Genomic DNA, 16,767 nt, shown 5'->3' on the forward strand with positions numbered 1-16,767 from the left:
TTGTCTTTGGCCCTGCTCACACAACACATTTTAAATCTTGCAAAGGGAAAGGATGTGCTGTGAAGCCAATTAACATATCTTACCTTCACAGTCCCACACGGGAGTGCTACAAGTGCATCACAGGGCCACGCTGTAACCCTGCTAGTGTCTTAAATCCGAACCTGGAGCTATTAAAATATCCCTTAATTTTCACAACTCTACCAGCAGCACAGACGGGATTTTTGTTTCTCTGTCCATTTTTAAAATCTGAAGTTGAGAAATGGCTGAGCTCTCAAGCCCTTGGATGAGGGGCAGACCTAGAGTGATCACAGTGCTGCTGTTCAACCTCCTGGTTTTTGTATGAGAACAGCTCAACAAACTCCCTTCCAGCTATTCAATGTCCCCAAACATTTTTTGTAGGCAAAATTTGCTTTATATTTCCTGTAGAAAACATCAAGACAGTGATGTACAACACTTGCTCTGTTTTCCTCCCCCCTTGCTCACCCTCATACTACTACATGTAGCTCGTGGGTGCAGTAATCTACTGAGAGTCACAAGAAAACTGGCTCTTTATATTGCTGTGTAACTACATGGGAAAATGTGTAAGGAAGAGATACTACACAAGCTGAAATAGCTGGTTTCCCAACTATGGAGCCAGGGAAATGGAAATCCATTTAAGTGCAGTTGTAGTATAAACTGTTGAAAAATCAGCGTTTTCCAAATGGGTTGGAGAGCACGGCTATTTCTAGCAACATCCCCACAACTTCTGAAGGCTCTGAAAGATTAGATTCCCTGATTTCAAGACAGCCCATTACTCTGAAGACATCAGAGCAGAGAACACATCGTCCTGATGTGAAGGTGGAGAGGGAGAGAGGGAGATGGGGAGCTCTGCTGCACATCTCTGGGCAGGACCACAGCCCAGTGCAGGTGGGAGGACACAACTCCCACAGCTTCAGCCTCCCTTGACACTGATGAAACCATGCCTCCCAGGAAACTGCCCTAGATGTAGAGGAGGATAAAAACAGGTTAGTCAGAATGGCTGAGGGTGGAAGAGACCTTGGTAAGTCTTCCGGTCCAACCTGCTCAAGCAGGACCACCTAGACGTGGTTGCCCCAGACCATGTCCAGAAGGCTTTTCATAGAATCACAGAATAGTTAGGGTTGGAAGGGACCTTAAAGATCAAATATTTCCAGCACCCCTGGCATAGGCTGGCACTTACACATTCATGACAGCACTCTCGATGAGAGAAAGAAGAAGGAAGTGCTTTAATATCAGCCCGTTACTCACTCAACATGATGTGCCATGATAGAAACACTGAATTTAATGATACCAAAAACAAAGCTTGTGCCCATTGGCTGTTTCCTGCATTGACTCAGTTACTCAAGGATCCCCACAGAAGCTGAACTCCAGGTGATAAAAATTAAAGTTGTTTCCTGTTGCTTAGGAGCAGGCCTGCCTATGACTGCTGCAGAGCTGGTGTATTGCACTGGAGAAAACTCTTTACATGGATCTTTGGTGGGCAGCACTGTGTATTCTCCCTCCCCGAGACACTTCTCACCACCCTTCAGAGCAGTCAGCACCCAAATCCATGTCACAGGGACACTTTGCCATTTTGGCAGTAAGGACTGCAGCAGCTCCAAGCAGGAAATTATTTTTTTCCTCCTCTTAAACTTGGAGAGTCAAATCATTTTGTATTTCATGTTGGTATCAAATCAAAATTACTTCTCGACAGATTTTCAGTAGGCTCCAGGCTGGAGAGCGGATCAGACTCGAGAGACGAGAGCAACACTGGCTCTGTCACGGATCCAGTGTTTGGCTGGAGCACATCACTCAGATTTTCTTCTGAAATCTCCCACCTATACAACTCTGACATATCCCTTCTTGGGAGCATTATGAGTTTTAGTTAGGTAGTCTCTGTCTGGTGTTGTCAGTACACCATGTGCCATAAAAAAAGTTTAATAGTGTGACAAAGTCATGCCCTGCATCACAAGTAAATGGCAAGGCTGCAAAGACTTCTGAAACTTTTAATTCTAATCTCACTGAACCTTAGTTAATTTTCCTGAAAATTTGAACTGATTTGCATATATCACAGTATTACAAGGAGGCTTTCCAAGGTACTAAAATTACAGGAACTACTATAAAAGAAAACAATAACAAAACTCCAAATGGAACATTTCCACCATCAGATTTGTCTTAGTGTAAAACACAGTGAGATCCTGCAGAATATGAGGGAGGTCTTGCACAATATGGGAGAAAGGTACAAAAGTTGTCCCCTTGGGATTTTCAGGTAGGAATCCTTTGCCGTCCAAACTCCCTTCAGGCTCTTGACAGCGTTACCAGCCCTACGTGCCAGTAGATGGCACCCTGAATATGAGCTCCACAAATGCAACAGCACGACATTTGCATTTGCAAGAAGGATTTGGTAATCCTCACACTCTGCCCTGCCTCTTCTGTTGGTGTGTTTATTTTTGTTCTAACTTTTTTTTTTAAATAACAGAGGGGAAGACCATCAGGAAACAGATAAAATATTGTCAGAAAACATAAAAAGGATCCTATCTTCTGCATTTATGAGTTGGTGCTTCCAAATTGTTATTAGAAACATCAGGGCCAAGTTTGGGCCGGTTTTGCAGGGGAATTCATTTTGCTTCCTTTGGAAGGCAGAGCTGCCAAGCCCCGTGCAACTGCTTGTGGGACACTCCATGTTCATTATATAATTAGCTAATTTGCCTTTTGGCAAACAGTTAGCATCTGGATATAAATTTTAGTTTTGAAACCTCCTATAGTTGATTTGCTAGAGAAAAGCATTACACCAAGACAGATTTTCTCCTCCTCTCCACCCTGTTGTTTAGAGTGTTCCTGGAGTAAAGGGGCAGGATAACTTTGAGACATTGACCTAAGAGAAGGGAAACAGGGGAACACACTCAAAATTCCTCTTGGAAGTACCTGCTTTGGGACACTGTGGAACAGAAAGGGGAGGTTGGAAAAGGGTGAGGAATAGTCAGGGGCAAGTATTGCCCTCCTGCAGCACTTCATGGACCTCGAATGAGTTTCATATTGAATTTGTCAGTATTTTAATCCATGTTATATATGTTGCTTTGTCCAGAAAGTGATCCAACAAGTGGAATGATTGGCATTAGCCATGGACTTTATTTCCTGAGTTTTGGTGCAGTACTGGTAAAGTCAGTATATACATTTTCTAGGAATCAAAGTATTAATTCCTCAAGAAACCAGAGGATAGCAGTATTTCCAAATTTGGGCTTGAGCTGTGCCTGCATATCCTACAGCTGCATAGAGCAGAAGACAGAATACAAATGCTAATTCATCAACATCTTGTACCAGAGAAGCCGTGGCTGCCCCAAGCCTGGAAGTGTCCAAGGCCAGGTTGTATAGGGTTTGGAGCAACCTGGGATAATGGAAGGTGTCCCTCCCCAAGGCAAAGGGGTTGGAACAAGATGGTCTTTAAAGTCCCCTCCAACCCACATCATACCAGGATTTTATGATTAAACAGTTGTAACATGTACTTTTCTCCAAAAAAGGGGGAAAAAAAAGCCTAATTAATATAACTTCTTGAATTTTTTATTCAGGATTATGACTTTAAAATAATGCATATTTTTCAATATTTCTCAAAATAAGCTTTTCTTCTCTCCCACCTTTTCTCCTTATGACTTGCACCACTATCAAGTCAGAAGCATAACGAACAGGAAAGTACTCAACATAGCAGAGTGCAAACACTGCAAAATTGAAGTGCATCTTGTTGCACTGACTAATTTAAGTATTTTGCTCAAGAACACACAGTACTTGAAGAGCATCCGTGAAACCCAATGCAATGATATCACAGAAGGATAAAAATCAGCACTAGGTTCACCATCACACCAGACCTCTGAGCCTGCAAAACCATAAAAATGGAAGCGGAAGTTGCAGTTAACGACTGAAAAAACAAGAGAATGCCAGACACGTGGTGAGTTGGAGCACTCCTGTTAAGGAGAACGTATCACTGTGTCTGCGAAAGTGTTTATCACCAAAATCAACACACCTATGTAAATACTGCTGCTGTTGGGCTTTGCCCTTGGCCTGTGCTACCCTGATATCTCTGCCGAGGCACAGCTGGGGCAGCAGGTGCTTAAACAATGATGGGGAAAAAGGGCATAGATGAGAAAACTACATGTAGAGAGAGAGCATAACAAGTAAATTGTTATATAGATTTTTTTTTTTTTTAATTATTCCTATCTGCACTTTGCTGTGTCTACTTTTTTTCAGCCGTCCCCACTGCACTGCTCTCGGAGCTGACACGTCACACGCTGTGCCCAGGGCAGGGACACAAACAGCAAAGGCTGCTGAGGGATACAGGGTCCTGGGCTGGTGCCCAGGAGTGTCCTGAAGCCAGTTTATCTGAGTACTGGAAAACAGAAAAATCCATCTTAATGAAAATACAAAGCAGATGTAACCTTCCTATGCCTTTTCATTTGCAAAAAAACGTCAGGTACTTAGGAAGCAGCATTTATTTCAACCATCAGTTCTATCTTTAATGAATGCAGGAGATCAGGAAGGACACAACACCACCAGTGCCTGGGTCCTTACTCCAGTTTTGTCTGTTTATGTCAGACAGACAATGAAACAGAATTTAGCGCCAGGTTCAGCCTGCAGTAAAATGTTGAATGTCCTAAACTCAGCTCAGTTTCCCTTATCCCCCAAAACTGCAATCTCATCACTAAGTTGACAAACCCTAAGTCCTACAAAAACCATGTTCATTAGCATGAATTATCACACCCTCTTTTAATTTTTTAACCTGTTGCAGCCATATTAGACTTTCAGTGGTGTCTCAGAACAGACAACACACAGAGCGAGGATCATGGAGGTCTTCTAAAATCTGGCTTTGTAATTATTCTTTTCTAGTCCAGTATGTGTGGACTTTCTGCAAATAAAAGCAGATATGTCCCACTCTTATCTATATGTACAGTTACCGTCTCTCTTCTGTGGTCAAAGAGAAGAGCAAATAATCTTTTATGCTTTGTTTGGAGCCATATCTCACTGCCCAGAATTTCTCTGTTACCACGTGTTACATAAGCTGCCCAAACCATCATTCACAATTTTTTATGTTCTGAGGTACATCATTCAGTCTCTACAAAGGATCCACCTAAAGGCAAAGTCCTCAACACAGCTTGGCCCAAATTATAGAATCAGAGAATAATTGAGCTTGGAAAATACCTCTAACATCATTCGTTGACAGGTCCATCACTAAACCATGTCCCTAAGCATCACACCTACATGTTTTTGAACACTTCCAGGGACTGTGATTCCATCATTTTCCTAGGCAGCCTGTTCCAATGCTTGATCACGCTTTCAGTGAAGGAATTTTCCCTAAAATCCAATCTAAACCTCTCCTGACACAACTTGAAGCCATTTCCTCTTGTCCTATCTCTTAGCAGATCTCCTAGAAAGTAGCTCAATATAAGAGTAAAGCATTAAACAAGACTTTAGGCTTAAAATTTTTTTATCTTTGGGATTTTAACCTGATCCTTGATGACAATTTCAACCTTTTGGATTTGTTCTCTTATATTAAGAGAGGGCTATATTTAACAACAACTCAGTTAGGAAATACATGATTCTCACAACAGAAATCTCATGTACCAGCTCACTATCCAGTAGGAACAAAATGTGTTTTCATATAACACAATTTCTTTCTGGCTTGTGCAATACAAGAAAAGGGGTTCCAGTCAGGCCTTAAAGGCCTTGAGTTCACAGTGAACCAACTGAGGCTGATGGAATTACAGCTGAGCAATGGCAACATCAAGCACCCCTGAGGAGGAGAGACAAAGCATTCACTGCTTTATGGAGCCAGGCAAGGAAATGCACTTTGTAACAAGATGCAAGGGCACAGACTTGCCCCATTGTACAGCAGCAAGGGTTTTGTTTCATTTTGGGTCTAAGAACATACTTAAAGTTTGTTTTGATGACTCACTTCCTAAGAATTAAAGGATTAGAATGGTGGTGCTTCATTTCTCATTCCTGAGGGTTTTCCACACATATTAGGGATATGTTATTCTCTACTTACAGCAGGTCACAGAGCCACGTGAGTACAGCCTGCACCCCACAATACCTCACAGACTCTTACATTTGGTGCTTCAGTGATTTCCTGTCCATTGACACTAAAACTGTGAGTGGCTTACTGATATGAAGATTTACTGCAGGCTCTTTCTATTTTTTCAACAAGTAATAGTACACTACAAAATAAAAAAGAACTTAAAAGGATAAAATAAAATAATAAAAGACTTCTATCAAGTTTTACTTTCTAGCAAGTGGCAGCAAAATATATTATCCAAATATATTCATTGGAAATATTATTAATCTTTACAATTTTTTTCTTTCTTTGTCTCCAGGATTGGATGAAGAGAAACATGAAGAGAGAAAATTTATGCGCCTCTTCTGGACTGGCAATGTTTATCAATGAGGATTTAAAAGGGTCCTAAAGTCCTCTTTTGTGTTATTCTGGAATTTCATAGACAATGACAACCCCAGAGACTGTTCCCTGCTATACATAGATAAACCCTTAAAAAAAGCAGGATAGATGGCAAAGGAAAACAGGGGTATGGAAAAGCTGCTTGGTCTCTGCTCCCTCTGGAAATGATTTCCTATCTGGATGGAAATGGCCTGAGAATTAGAAAGAGAGGAGAATGGGAGACAGTTACTATTCCAAAGTTTTGTGGATACAACAACAAAGTCTTCACATCCACATTTTATGACTACAGACCCAACAATTCTAATCCTGTAATGCTTCATGACCAGCTATCTCTAGGTCTTCTCTGCACAAATAACACTTGCTAGGAAATATATTGAAAACACCACCACATATAATAGAAAGTCAGCAAGTGACTTCATATAGTCACATCTCCTCTTGCATCACTCAGTTTCCTAATTCTGTTACATGGGAAGGTCTCAGAAGAGGTAGCAGTTGTTTCAAAAGATCTTCTGTCCCAATATATCATATGGGATAGCATAATGGAGTCTATTTTCACCATTCCCATGTCAATTCAGTATCTCAGCTTCCAGTGGAACTTGTAGCTAAAAGGATCCTTTGTGTACGGTTTGGCCTGCATACGTTCTGGGAACAGTTGTCCACAGTAGAAATTCAGTTGAATATGTAAAAGAACATGCCTGGGGAAAAAAAATGCTACTTCTAGGTCTTCCTGCTGGCAGCACCTTTCAGCTCTTTCTGGAGTGCATCTGATCCATGACACCTGCCTCTGTTTTCCATGCTGTGCAAACTAGACTACAATCCTTCAGATGGAGAGTAGTGGTTATATACACACAGTATTGAAAAACTATCTGTGGATATCATCCTGTACACAGCATTTCTAATGCTTCCTATGACCCTCAACAGCAGGACTGGAATGGTTTGGACATTAGACTAGTGGCATCAGGTAATTTACAGCAGCATGAAAGTTCATACCAATTTATAATTTAGTGAATTTAGTTGGTTTAACACTAAATAAGACCTAATAAGTGCTAGAGGAGAATGCTTGGTTATTCCTGACCCATCCTACTCAAGAGGAGAAAAAAATTTCCTTTCTTCTAAATGTTTATATACTGCATATAAGTACAGAATAGAGCCCTGGCTTTCCAAACACCTCAAGACTGACCAGTCTAAACTCATTTCACACCTGCACCTGATGCTTGTTTCATTGTAACTTTTTTAGTTTAAAGCTGTCTAATTTGGAATTAAAAAAAAGTAAATTCAATGTTTTCTCTAGGAAGATCACATAAGAATCACAAATTTTCCCCGGTGCTTGAAAGAAATCTGTTCCTATAGCCTAAATGTTCAGAAAAGTGTTGTTACTTTTAGTGTTGCCAGATCTGAAGTGATGAGATACTATGGGAAAGGTTATTCTTGCAGTATTTACAGATACAAGCAGAAGCAGAAGTGACAGAAATTTCAAAGTAAGGCTGCTTGAAATACTTCCAGCTCAATTTTGCAGAACTTCTCCTCACAGAGATTTGGATATTCATCCAAGCTTTCCATGCTTACCTGAACCAGACATGTGGTGATGGTAATTTTGGAACAGCCCAAAATCTCTGGAGAAGTAGAAGAGTTTGTACCACAAGACAAACTGATGTATTAGAAAAATATTTTTTAAACACCTGAAAGCTTGCTGCAAATAGCCAAAGAAAAAAACTTCCTGTAAGTTCTAAATTTCAGAGCTTTGCCACCAGAAATTTTGGGCTCAATTTGACAGGGATGGGACTGTCACAAGGCCTGCTTGGGTAGGGTGTGACAGGCTATTTGTGCCCTGCCACACAGGGTCCACTGGCTGATCCACAGGAAGGAAGCATTTCACATTCATCGCTGAGTAAAAGTCCATAAAAGTTTTTCTCACTCTACCTCTAAATCACTTGGGCACTGCTGAACATGTGGAGCAGTTGTAAGTCAAGCCTCAGTTTGCCCTCTAGTCCTCAGTTCCTGCAGCAGCACCATCCCCTTCACCAGAAAAAATGCCTTCTTGAGTTCTGTAAAGTCTTTGGTGAGGTAGCAACAGTAGTTTTACCCTCTTAGAGCATCTCAGAGTTCCTCAGCTTAGTAGTTTCAATGCACATTTGCTATGTCTTAATCCTTTTTGCAGTTCCATGTACCCATCATCCCACAGAAGACATCTGTCAGACTGAGATACTGAGATTACTGAATATCAAAGGATTTAAATCTTCTCAGACTTTAAAAATAAATTTAAAAATAAATTTATGATAAAATTATTTCTCTTTCTATTTAAAACTTACAATAAAACTCCTTTTTTGCTGACCCTGCCTGCTTCAATAGTGTCTACAAAGAGGAGGCTTGTCCTTTATCTGGACAGTGAGACGCCCTCCCTCCCACTCCCCCGGATGATGTTTGACTTCCCGTGCTGTGCACATGAAGCAGTCCCTCCCACCCTCTCTCCATCTCCCATCATCTATATCTGCAGCAGTTTTTGTGCTGTGATCCTGCAGCTGCTCCCTTGCTTCTTCTCACTGCTCCCACTTCCCATCTGAGGGAGGAAAAAAAGCCTCCAGACACTTTTCATCTGTTCCCACACTCCATCTCCACTTTCCTTTGCAGAGCTCCTGGTGCTGCACTTCCAAGAGACGCTGCTGTGAAATGCAGCAGACACGGCACCTACAGTTTTAGGAGAAAACTTTTAAGCTGTGGCAGGAACCAGAAGGGGAAATTCTTTGTGGTTTGCTTTGAGCAAGCCCCTCTTCTGCATTTCATGGGGCCCCCAGTTTGCTTTCTTCACCAGCCACCACTGCCACAGAGCATAAGGCAGCAGGAGTGTCTGCCCCACCACGCTGCTCCCCAGCACCACATGGCAAAGAGAAGACAAAGGCACTTGTTCTGTGTGATAACATCTGATATCACATCGTGTAGCTGAGCTGTCTGCAGAGGGGAAATACCAAGGGTGCTGTGCTGTCAAAAAAGTTAATTTCATAGACTCATATAATGGTCTGGGTTGGAAGGGACTTTAAAGATCATCTATTTCCAACTTCCCTGACATGAATGCATGGATGACGCAAGTAGTTTGAGCATAGGCTCTGTTAATTATATTTAAATTCCTTTGCTGCAACTGAAATTCTTTAGCGAGGGACCAGAAAAAATTATCTCACTAAGGTGGTTCAGGGTGATTCCAGGAAACTTTGTACATGTTTTTTGCAAGCCAGGAGGCCACAGCCACCTTTGTCCCACCACAGATCTGCTACACACAGCCAAAGTCAACATCAAGGGCAGAAGAAACACGGCAGAGGCAGATCCGCCTGCGAGCACCCACACTCATAGTGAGAACAGGCACAGCCATTCATCTGCCCCCAGCATTGTTCAGGGCAAAAATACATAATGACTATTACCTCTCCCACTGCATTCATGAGGCAGCACCCTCAAATCTCTTTTGGGATGAAATAGCTGCATTCTGCTCAAATGAACCTCTGCAGTCCTATGTACCTGAGTTAAAATGTCCTTAGACTGCACCAACACTGTTCCCTGAACACCTGATTTTGGTTCAGGGTACAACTCTGGTAAGAAATGTCTTCATTTAGCTTCTTTCATTCTTTTATTTTATACAATTTCCACTCCACATCTTAATAGATTCCCTCTTTTCAGCTACCCCCACTCTAAAAAAGTTTTTATGAAAGACCCGAACTTTAAAAGAAACTTAAAACTAGAAAAGTTTTTAAATTCAAATTCTGTGCAGCAATTTGGAATGTCTCAGGTGTTTGTGACTGCATCCTACTCAACCTGGGACCAAGTGCTGGACTGTCCAAAGGAAATTCAAGAACGGGTTGAAGACATCAATTCCTCCAAGCCTCTGCTAAAACTTCGGGCACTCCTTGCCTTTTCCAGGGTTTAGGATTAATGAAGGAGGAGGAATTGACATGCTTTCACTTGGGCTGTTTCTGCTTTCTTTGGCACTCCAACGGCAGATGGATTAATGGTGGATGGATTAATCGTAAATGGGTTAATCCTAAATCTAAGAATCATCACAAGAATTTGATTATTCATTACTATACTTTGTTGAGGTTTTTTTCCTAGTAAATTAACCAAGCATGCAATGTATTGCTGATAATGGAAACATTAATTTCTCTGGATCAAACCTCAGCACTACTCAACCCAACACGCAAATGGCAGCATGTGCCAGAGCAGCCCTGACAGCTGCAAAGCCTGATGTGACACTGTCCCAGGTGGAAAACATCAATTCATTCATAGCAAAACTATTTGCTAGAAATACATTTTTGAGAGAGCCCAGGGAGGCTTCTGTTGGTGTTTGCTGTGGGTGTCCATGGTGTGGCCATCTGGCCCTCCTGTGATGTGTGCGTGGGTTTGGCTCCAACCAGCATCACCATGTGGGGGATGTTCCCCAACCAGTGGGACACCATTCCCCCATCATGGACTGCTCAAATGCTCCAACCCTCTGTCCCAAGCAGACAGCTGGGTGTCCCAGCAGCAGGTGCCTCCTGAGCCCCAGCTGCAGCAGAGACACCAGAAAGCTGAGAGTTCCTGCGACCCAGCAGGCTGTGGACAGACCCACCAGCCGTGGAGGTGACAGAACTCTCTTGGAGACAGAACTCCAGAGATTCAACTGCTTTCACAAAATATTTCTGTCATTTCCTTCCTCACCCCGAAAGGAAGAGAGTTTGTAACATCCTGAGTAGCTAATAAACAAGTTCAGGTGCCAAGGGCTGTGTGCTGCCCAAGAGCGCTTTCAGTAACTGGTATCTGATTCAGCTCCAAATACGGCAGTGGTTTTGCTCAAGGTGTGGCAGAAAAAGAAATCCAAAACAAAGAGCAAGCACATATTTGAAGCATGTCTCTTCAGCTCTAAGCCACGTTCACTTCTGTTTTCCCTTCCTCCTTGTCTCCCCTTCCCCTCTTATCAGGTTGCAGGTGTACTGAAAACTGATGGATGTCTTGGAGAAGGAAGCAGATGTCCGTTTAAGTTCATCTGTTCCAGGACTGTGCCTGTTTAGTGTATCAGGCACAAGGTTTGGAAGAAATACTCATGAAAACCACAGTACAAACCCACAATACCCACCTTAACTGCAAGTGAGTGACTGAATACTGGTCAATCTCAAATGGCTGGAAGAGTTATATGGGTCTTAAATAACCTACCACCAACCATAGCACCATCAAACTCACTTATTTAATTTATTGAAGAAATGCTTCAGTAAATATCCAAGCACTGTCTGAGTTAAGGCAACTTGCACATACACACAGTAGCTTAGCAGATAATTAGGAGAAAACAAATATCTATTTAAACCTCTGTTACCTGGCCTACTTAATTCTCAAAATATTTCTTTCTCATGATAATTAAGCTGAGTGAAAATACAGACAAATTAAGAGAAAAAGGTCAAATTTTTAAACATATATAAATTTTAGTTCTTGGTTTCTGCAAACAGAACTCAGTTTTAAATATGCCAGACCTCACTATTTCCAGATTACTTTAACATGAACCAATAATGTCCTGAAAATCTTCTCCAGCATGGCCTGGCTGCATCCACTGACAGCTCTTGCATGGGCTAGATTCGCCCCATTGTCAGTTTGAAAAATCTAAGTATCTATGCCCAGAAATTTATTTCCTAACCTTCTTAATGAAAATCCAAGTGCTTTCCTTTTGCTCCTGATTCAGCTGGCCTGGAAGTTTGCAACCCGGGGAGCCTCAAGTTGTGACAAAGATGATGCAAGACTCTGTGACAAGAAGTCTTACTCTTAAAGTAAAAATAGCTCTGCATTGAGGAAGTCCCAGCATAAATGAGGAGCTAGCAGTGTTTGTTTTGTAGTGAGTCTCTAAAACAACCTTTTTATAGTATTCCTCAAAGCAGGGAAGACTGACAGAGGCATGCTGAGTGCATGAGGGCACGATCTTAACATCCAGCACAACAAAGAAACAACCATCTCTGTCCTTCAGGGGCTGGTAAGATTGTTGTCAGTGAAATTAGGATTCACTGAGACCACTGGTTGAAGCAGACCCACCTTGAGAGAAGTTTTCAGACCAGGCAACACCAAAACCTCCTCACTTAGCCCAGGTTCCCAAAAGCTGAAGGCAGCAAGGCATTCTGCCTATCCTGAGCCTCAGAGGTCGTGACATCAGTCTGATGGTGACAAAAGCTCTTGGAAGCCACCACAGAATGGAAAATGGGACAGTTTTGTGCAGGTTATGTAACCAGGTGAGGAAATCTGCTGCAGTGCTCTGAATGGCACTTGAATTACCATGGAAAATCTGGGCCAAAAATTGTATTTTAATCTGCTTTCTTCTTAATACTACCAAAAAACGAAACCAGGAAAACCATCTGCATATAAACAGTATCCATCAGCACCACTTTCTGCATTTGTAGCACTGAGAAACAGGTTTCATGCATCCATATGGAACTCTTAGGAGGCAAATGGAATGTAGAGATTTTGGCTGGAGCTCAGGTGATGCTTTGCTTTGCCTTTAGAAGAGATGAGCCTAAACAGCACCAATAGAGGATTAGGATATGTTCTGCACAACAGCCGTGTTTCAGGTTACAAGTGAAGAACACACCTAAGTTCAGACTTCCTCAACAACAAGAGATGTTTTTTAGCCACATGCAGGTTTTAACACCTCATTAAATGGTTAACAACTCACACTGTTTGAGCTGACACAATACAGAGGCATCTAACAAAAAAGTCAAGAAAAATAAGCAAGTACCAGAATTACACATAGTGAGCATCAAAAAATCCAGAAGACTCTGCCTATAACCCACTATCCTTGATGTGATTCAGTAAAAGAGACCATAATATAGCTGTTCCCATGGCTCAGAGTCCAGGGGATTCCTTAGCAGAGACCCCAGCTGAAGTCTTTGGGCAGCACAGCCAAAGCCATTCTCACTGCAGCACCAGAGATCACAATGGGAAATCCATCCCACTGCATGGGATGCTGCTTCTTAAACCCTGGCCTGAAGCTCATCACTGCAAAGAAGTAATAATTTCTGGGACCAGAAACAGACAGGGAAATCCAAAACAGAGCTGTTGGAATTAACCAGCACCATGTTGGAGGTTGTGGCATTTTGCCACCCGAAGATCAGGAGAAAAATTCAAACGTGCCTCTGTCACTATTTTAGTTTCTGATTCCTCCAGGTAGGGAGGAACATGGCCAAGACCAGGATACAGCCCCCTGGTAACAGTGACTACCAAGGGTGTCACACACTCAAGCTTGGTTGGAAGAAGATGGATCATCCCTTCCAAGCCAGGATAACTTTGTGTCAAAGCAAAAAGAAGTTTCTACAACAAATGCTGTCCAAAAAAGCAAAGTTGATTTGGTTTTGGTTTTTTTTTTTTTTTTTGCAATTCAATAATAGTGTATAGCAGGAGCTTTAAAATACAGAGTGCTTCAGCTGTTCACTCTATTTGGAAAAGAAAATGAACAAATGTACATCACAAATGTAATTGGATGGAGAGGTAAACTGAACAAGACATGCTGTTTTAAAATGAATTTGCTTTGGACACAAAGGGGAAAGTTGCAGAGAAAGGGAGAAAATGAAGACATAAAACTCTGAGAATTCAAACTACTTCACCAAATCTCACAACTCTTTGGAAAATGCATTTTAAATTACTCAAAGACTCTGCAGCAGAAACATAAAAATCACGACAAACACAGCCCAGGAAGAGAACATGTTCTTTTTATACAGTTTCCCTGTCTGTGCTGATTTGTGTATGCAGGCAGGACAGCTTTTTTTTCTCCAAAAAGTACAGAAAATATGAAATGCGATCTTACAACATTACACTAAAATCTGTCTCCAATTAGTATGCAGGATTCCAAAATGAGCTCTGAGCCACATGTGATATCTTTCAACTCTGACCCATACTTCCAAAAGAAACCCAAGTTGCTTATTATGATAAGGCTATCAGCTACAACCAGGAGCACAAGTCACAAAGTTTGCAGCAAGCTACACGTTACTGGGATAAAAAAATCTTCAGCATAAAACAAGCCTTGCTAATTCTGTCTCTCCTTTATGTGACCCATAATCAAAGTGCTTTATTGTGTTATTTGAGCATCTTCTTGAATTACTATTTCCTTGCAAAACTGTGCAGGTCAGAAAGCTGTTTGCCCACCAACAGCAGTGCAAAGGCATCTATGCTGAGGGAAAACTTTGAGGTGGGGACTCAGGACATCCAACCCTTTTCTGGCCAGCTCCAGAGCAGAGGAGGAATTAGTCCGGGTTTAAACAGCCCATTCAGGAAACACACAGCCATGACATCTCCACTGAACAGCTCCACAAGGAACACCATTGACTGCCCAGGATATTTTATGTGAAATGTCCTTTATTCCCCACTTCCTTTTCCTATCAGTATAACTGATGAGTAATAGAGTGGTATCAAACTTCTTGATACTGAGTAGGGCAAGAAATCCCTCTAGCAACATCTTCAGACTCTAGAAATAACAAAACAACTAGACACCTTCCCTTAGCACCCACTGACTTTTGCAGTATCCATGGCTACTAATCACATCCCTCATGGTCACCAGCACGGGAGCCAGTTAATCAAACAGTGCTAAACTGCGCCCAGGAAAGGCAAATGCCGGGAAAAGTGATCCAATCTCATTTCCCAGCCAGTGCCACAAACTTTTCTACATTTTGGGGAGAGCTAGTTCATTCCAGCCAGGATATGAGAAGGGATTAGTGGTTTGGGTTACTAGACAAGGTCAGATAAAATTGCCTCTTGCATAGGATGCAACAGCTTTCCTAAATTCCGAGACCTTACTTCAAACATTATTCTGCACCTGTATCCTCTACATTTTTCTCATTGCTTCCAAATTCACAAAGACCTATAGAAATAAAGTAATTGTGCAATTAAAATAACCTGATTTGAATGCCTACAAAATAAACGCAGCTGTGATTATTTTAAACACTTTTAGCAACAGGTTTCCCAAATTGTACTAAGGTGGACCAGAGGCTCCTTACCTGCAGCCTCAGGGACGTTGTAGTCTCATCTCAAGCCGCCATCAACGAGCAACAGTTTTAACTATTTCAAAAGAACGGAAAAGATCAAGGTCACATGTCTAGAGACAGCATTTGAGTTAGCTCCACAGCTCATATACAGAGAAAGAAAGCAGGAAAAAAAAGTAAAGTAAAACCACTTCCTGCAAGAGCAAAAGTGAACCATCTCACCAGTGAGCAACTTACATCTAGGGGTTAGTGCAAAATTCTTCTGGATTGGAGAAGAAAACAGATTTTAAAGTATGAAAGAAGTTTCTTTGTGAAAATTGCAGCAAACAGGGAATGTTAGCTTTTGCAGAAGGTAAAGATGAGGTTTAAAAGGAAATGCTGAAAGGAATTACGATTCTTAAGCCTTAAGACAACTTCCCTTTTCTTACCTTGAATGAAACCCTTTGAGTACTGAAATAAATAGCTTGCAACAAATCTGCTCTGCTATTTTGAAATATAGCTTTAGTAAACAGGACACTTACTGTACTGTTTTCTAGATTAATAAGGTAGCAAGTTCTGGACAATCAGAGAGTTTGCTACTAAAAAAAACGTGTAGTAATGTGTACTATTTCCTGGTAGAGGTCAGACAGGCAAACACTTCTGTTTCTTTGATTTTCTGCTTTAAGATTTCATCATGAAGCTGCTGGCCTGCGTCACTTCCCGCTGCATCCCACACCCCAATGGTCCCTCTCAGGCAGGGGCAACCCAGAAAACCACCAGATACAGGCACAGCTCTGCGCCTTCGGGACTCTGGAAAAGCCCCTTCCTTGTAAATGCCTTCATCAGCATCTGCCACATGGCCTTTTTTTCTTTCAGCAAGGAACAGCAATATCTTTCTGGTATTTCTAGGTCAACTTACAAACCAGAGCAGTGGGGATTCCCATGCAGGGCAGGGCTGTGGTGCTGTGGAGACAGTCACAATGCTGGTCAGGCTGAAGAGCTCTCTGGTAATGCTTTGGCAGAATAAGTGGATGTTTTTTGGTTGTCTCCCCCCAGAAAATTCCAAACAGCTGCCATATGACCTGAGAAAATCATGGCCATCCTGATGTTTAGGGATTTGTCCCAACAGTGAGGTAAAATGAGCTTTGTTGACAGGTGGAGCTCCTCAAGAAGCTCTGTCCCATCTGTACAGAGGTCCAACAACAGTCATTGGGTGCCCTAAAAGAGGATCCCACAGAATAACCCATGGTTGTAATAGAGGGAAATAAAGATAATGGAGATAGTAAAACTGTCCTAATGGAGACAGGAAACGAGGGCTGGGGCTGTGCCTGGACTGGATCTTGGGAAGGCCTACAAGGGGATTGTGACGTATTTTACAAGGCTGCAAAG

The 16,767-nt window shown here is 41.9% G+C and overlaps 1 protein-coding gene across 2 annotated transcripts in view; it reads right to left on the reverse strand.

Moving 5' to 3' along the window:
• The window catches only part of ARHGAP15 (Rho GTPase activating protein 15), a 320,901-nt gene extending 305,055 nt beyond the window's left edge, over window positions 1-15,846 (reverse strand). The window contains exons 1-2 of one of the 2 annotated variants that reach the window (XM_042041109.1): window positions 15,828-15,846; window positions 15,415-15,475 (exon numbers count right to left, since the gene is read on the reverse strand). The gene's annotated coding sequence lies outside the window, so the exon portion shown is untranslated. Of the gene's footprint in view, window positions 1-15,414; window positions 15,476-15,636; window positions 15,747-15,827 lie in introns of those variants that run through there. The other variant, XM_042041108.1, reaches the window with a different exon arrangement.
• Between the last annotated feature and the right edge of the window lie 921 nt (window positions 15,847-16,767).

Source organism: Corvus kubaryi, unplaced genomic scaffold (genome assembly GCF_017639235.1).
Source record: "Corvus kubaryi isolate FWS band 111438036 unplaced genomic scaffold, C.kubaryi_AGA036_p1.0 37396, whole genome shotgun sequence".
Classification (NCBI taxonomy): domain Eukaryota; kingdom Metazoa; phylum Chordata; class Aves; order Passeriformes; family Corvidae; genus Corvus; species Corvus kubaryi.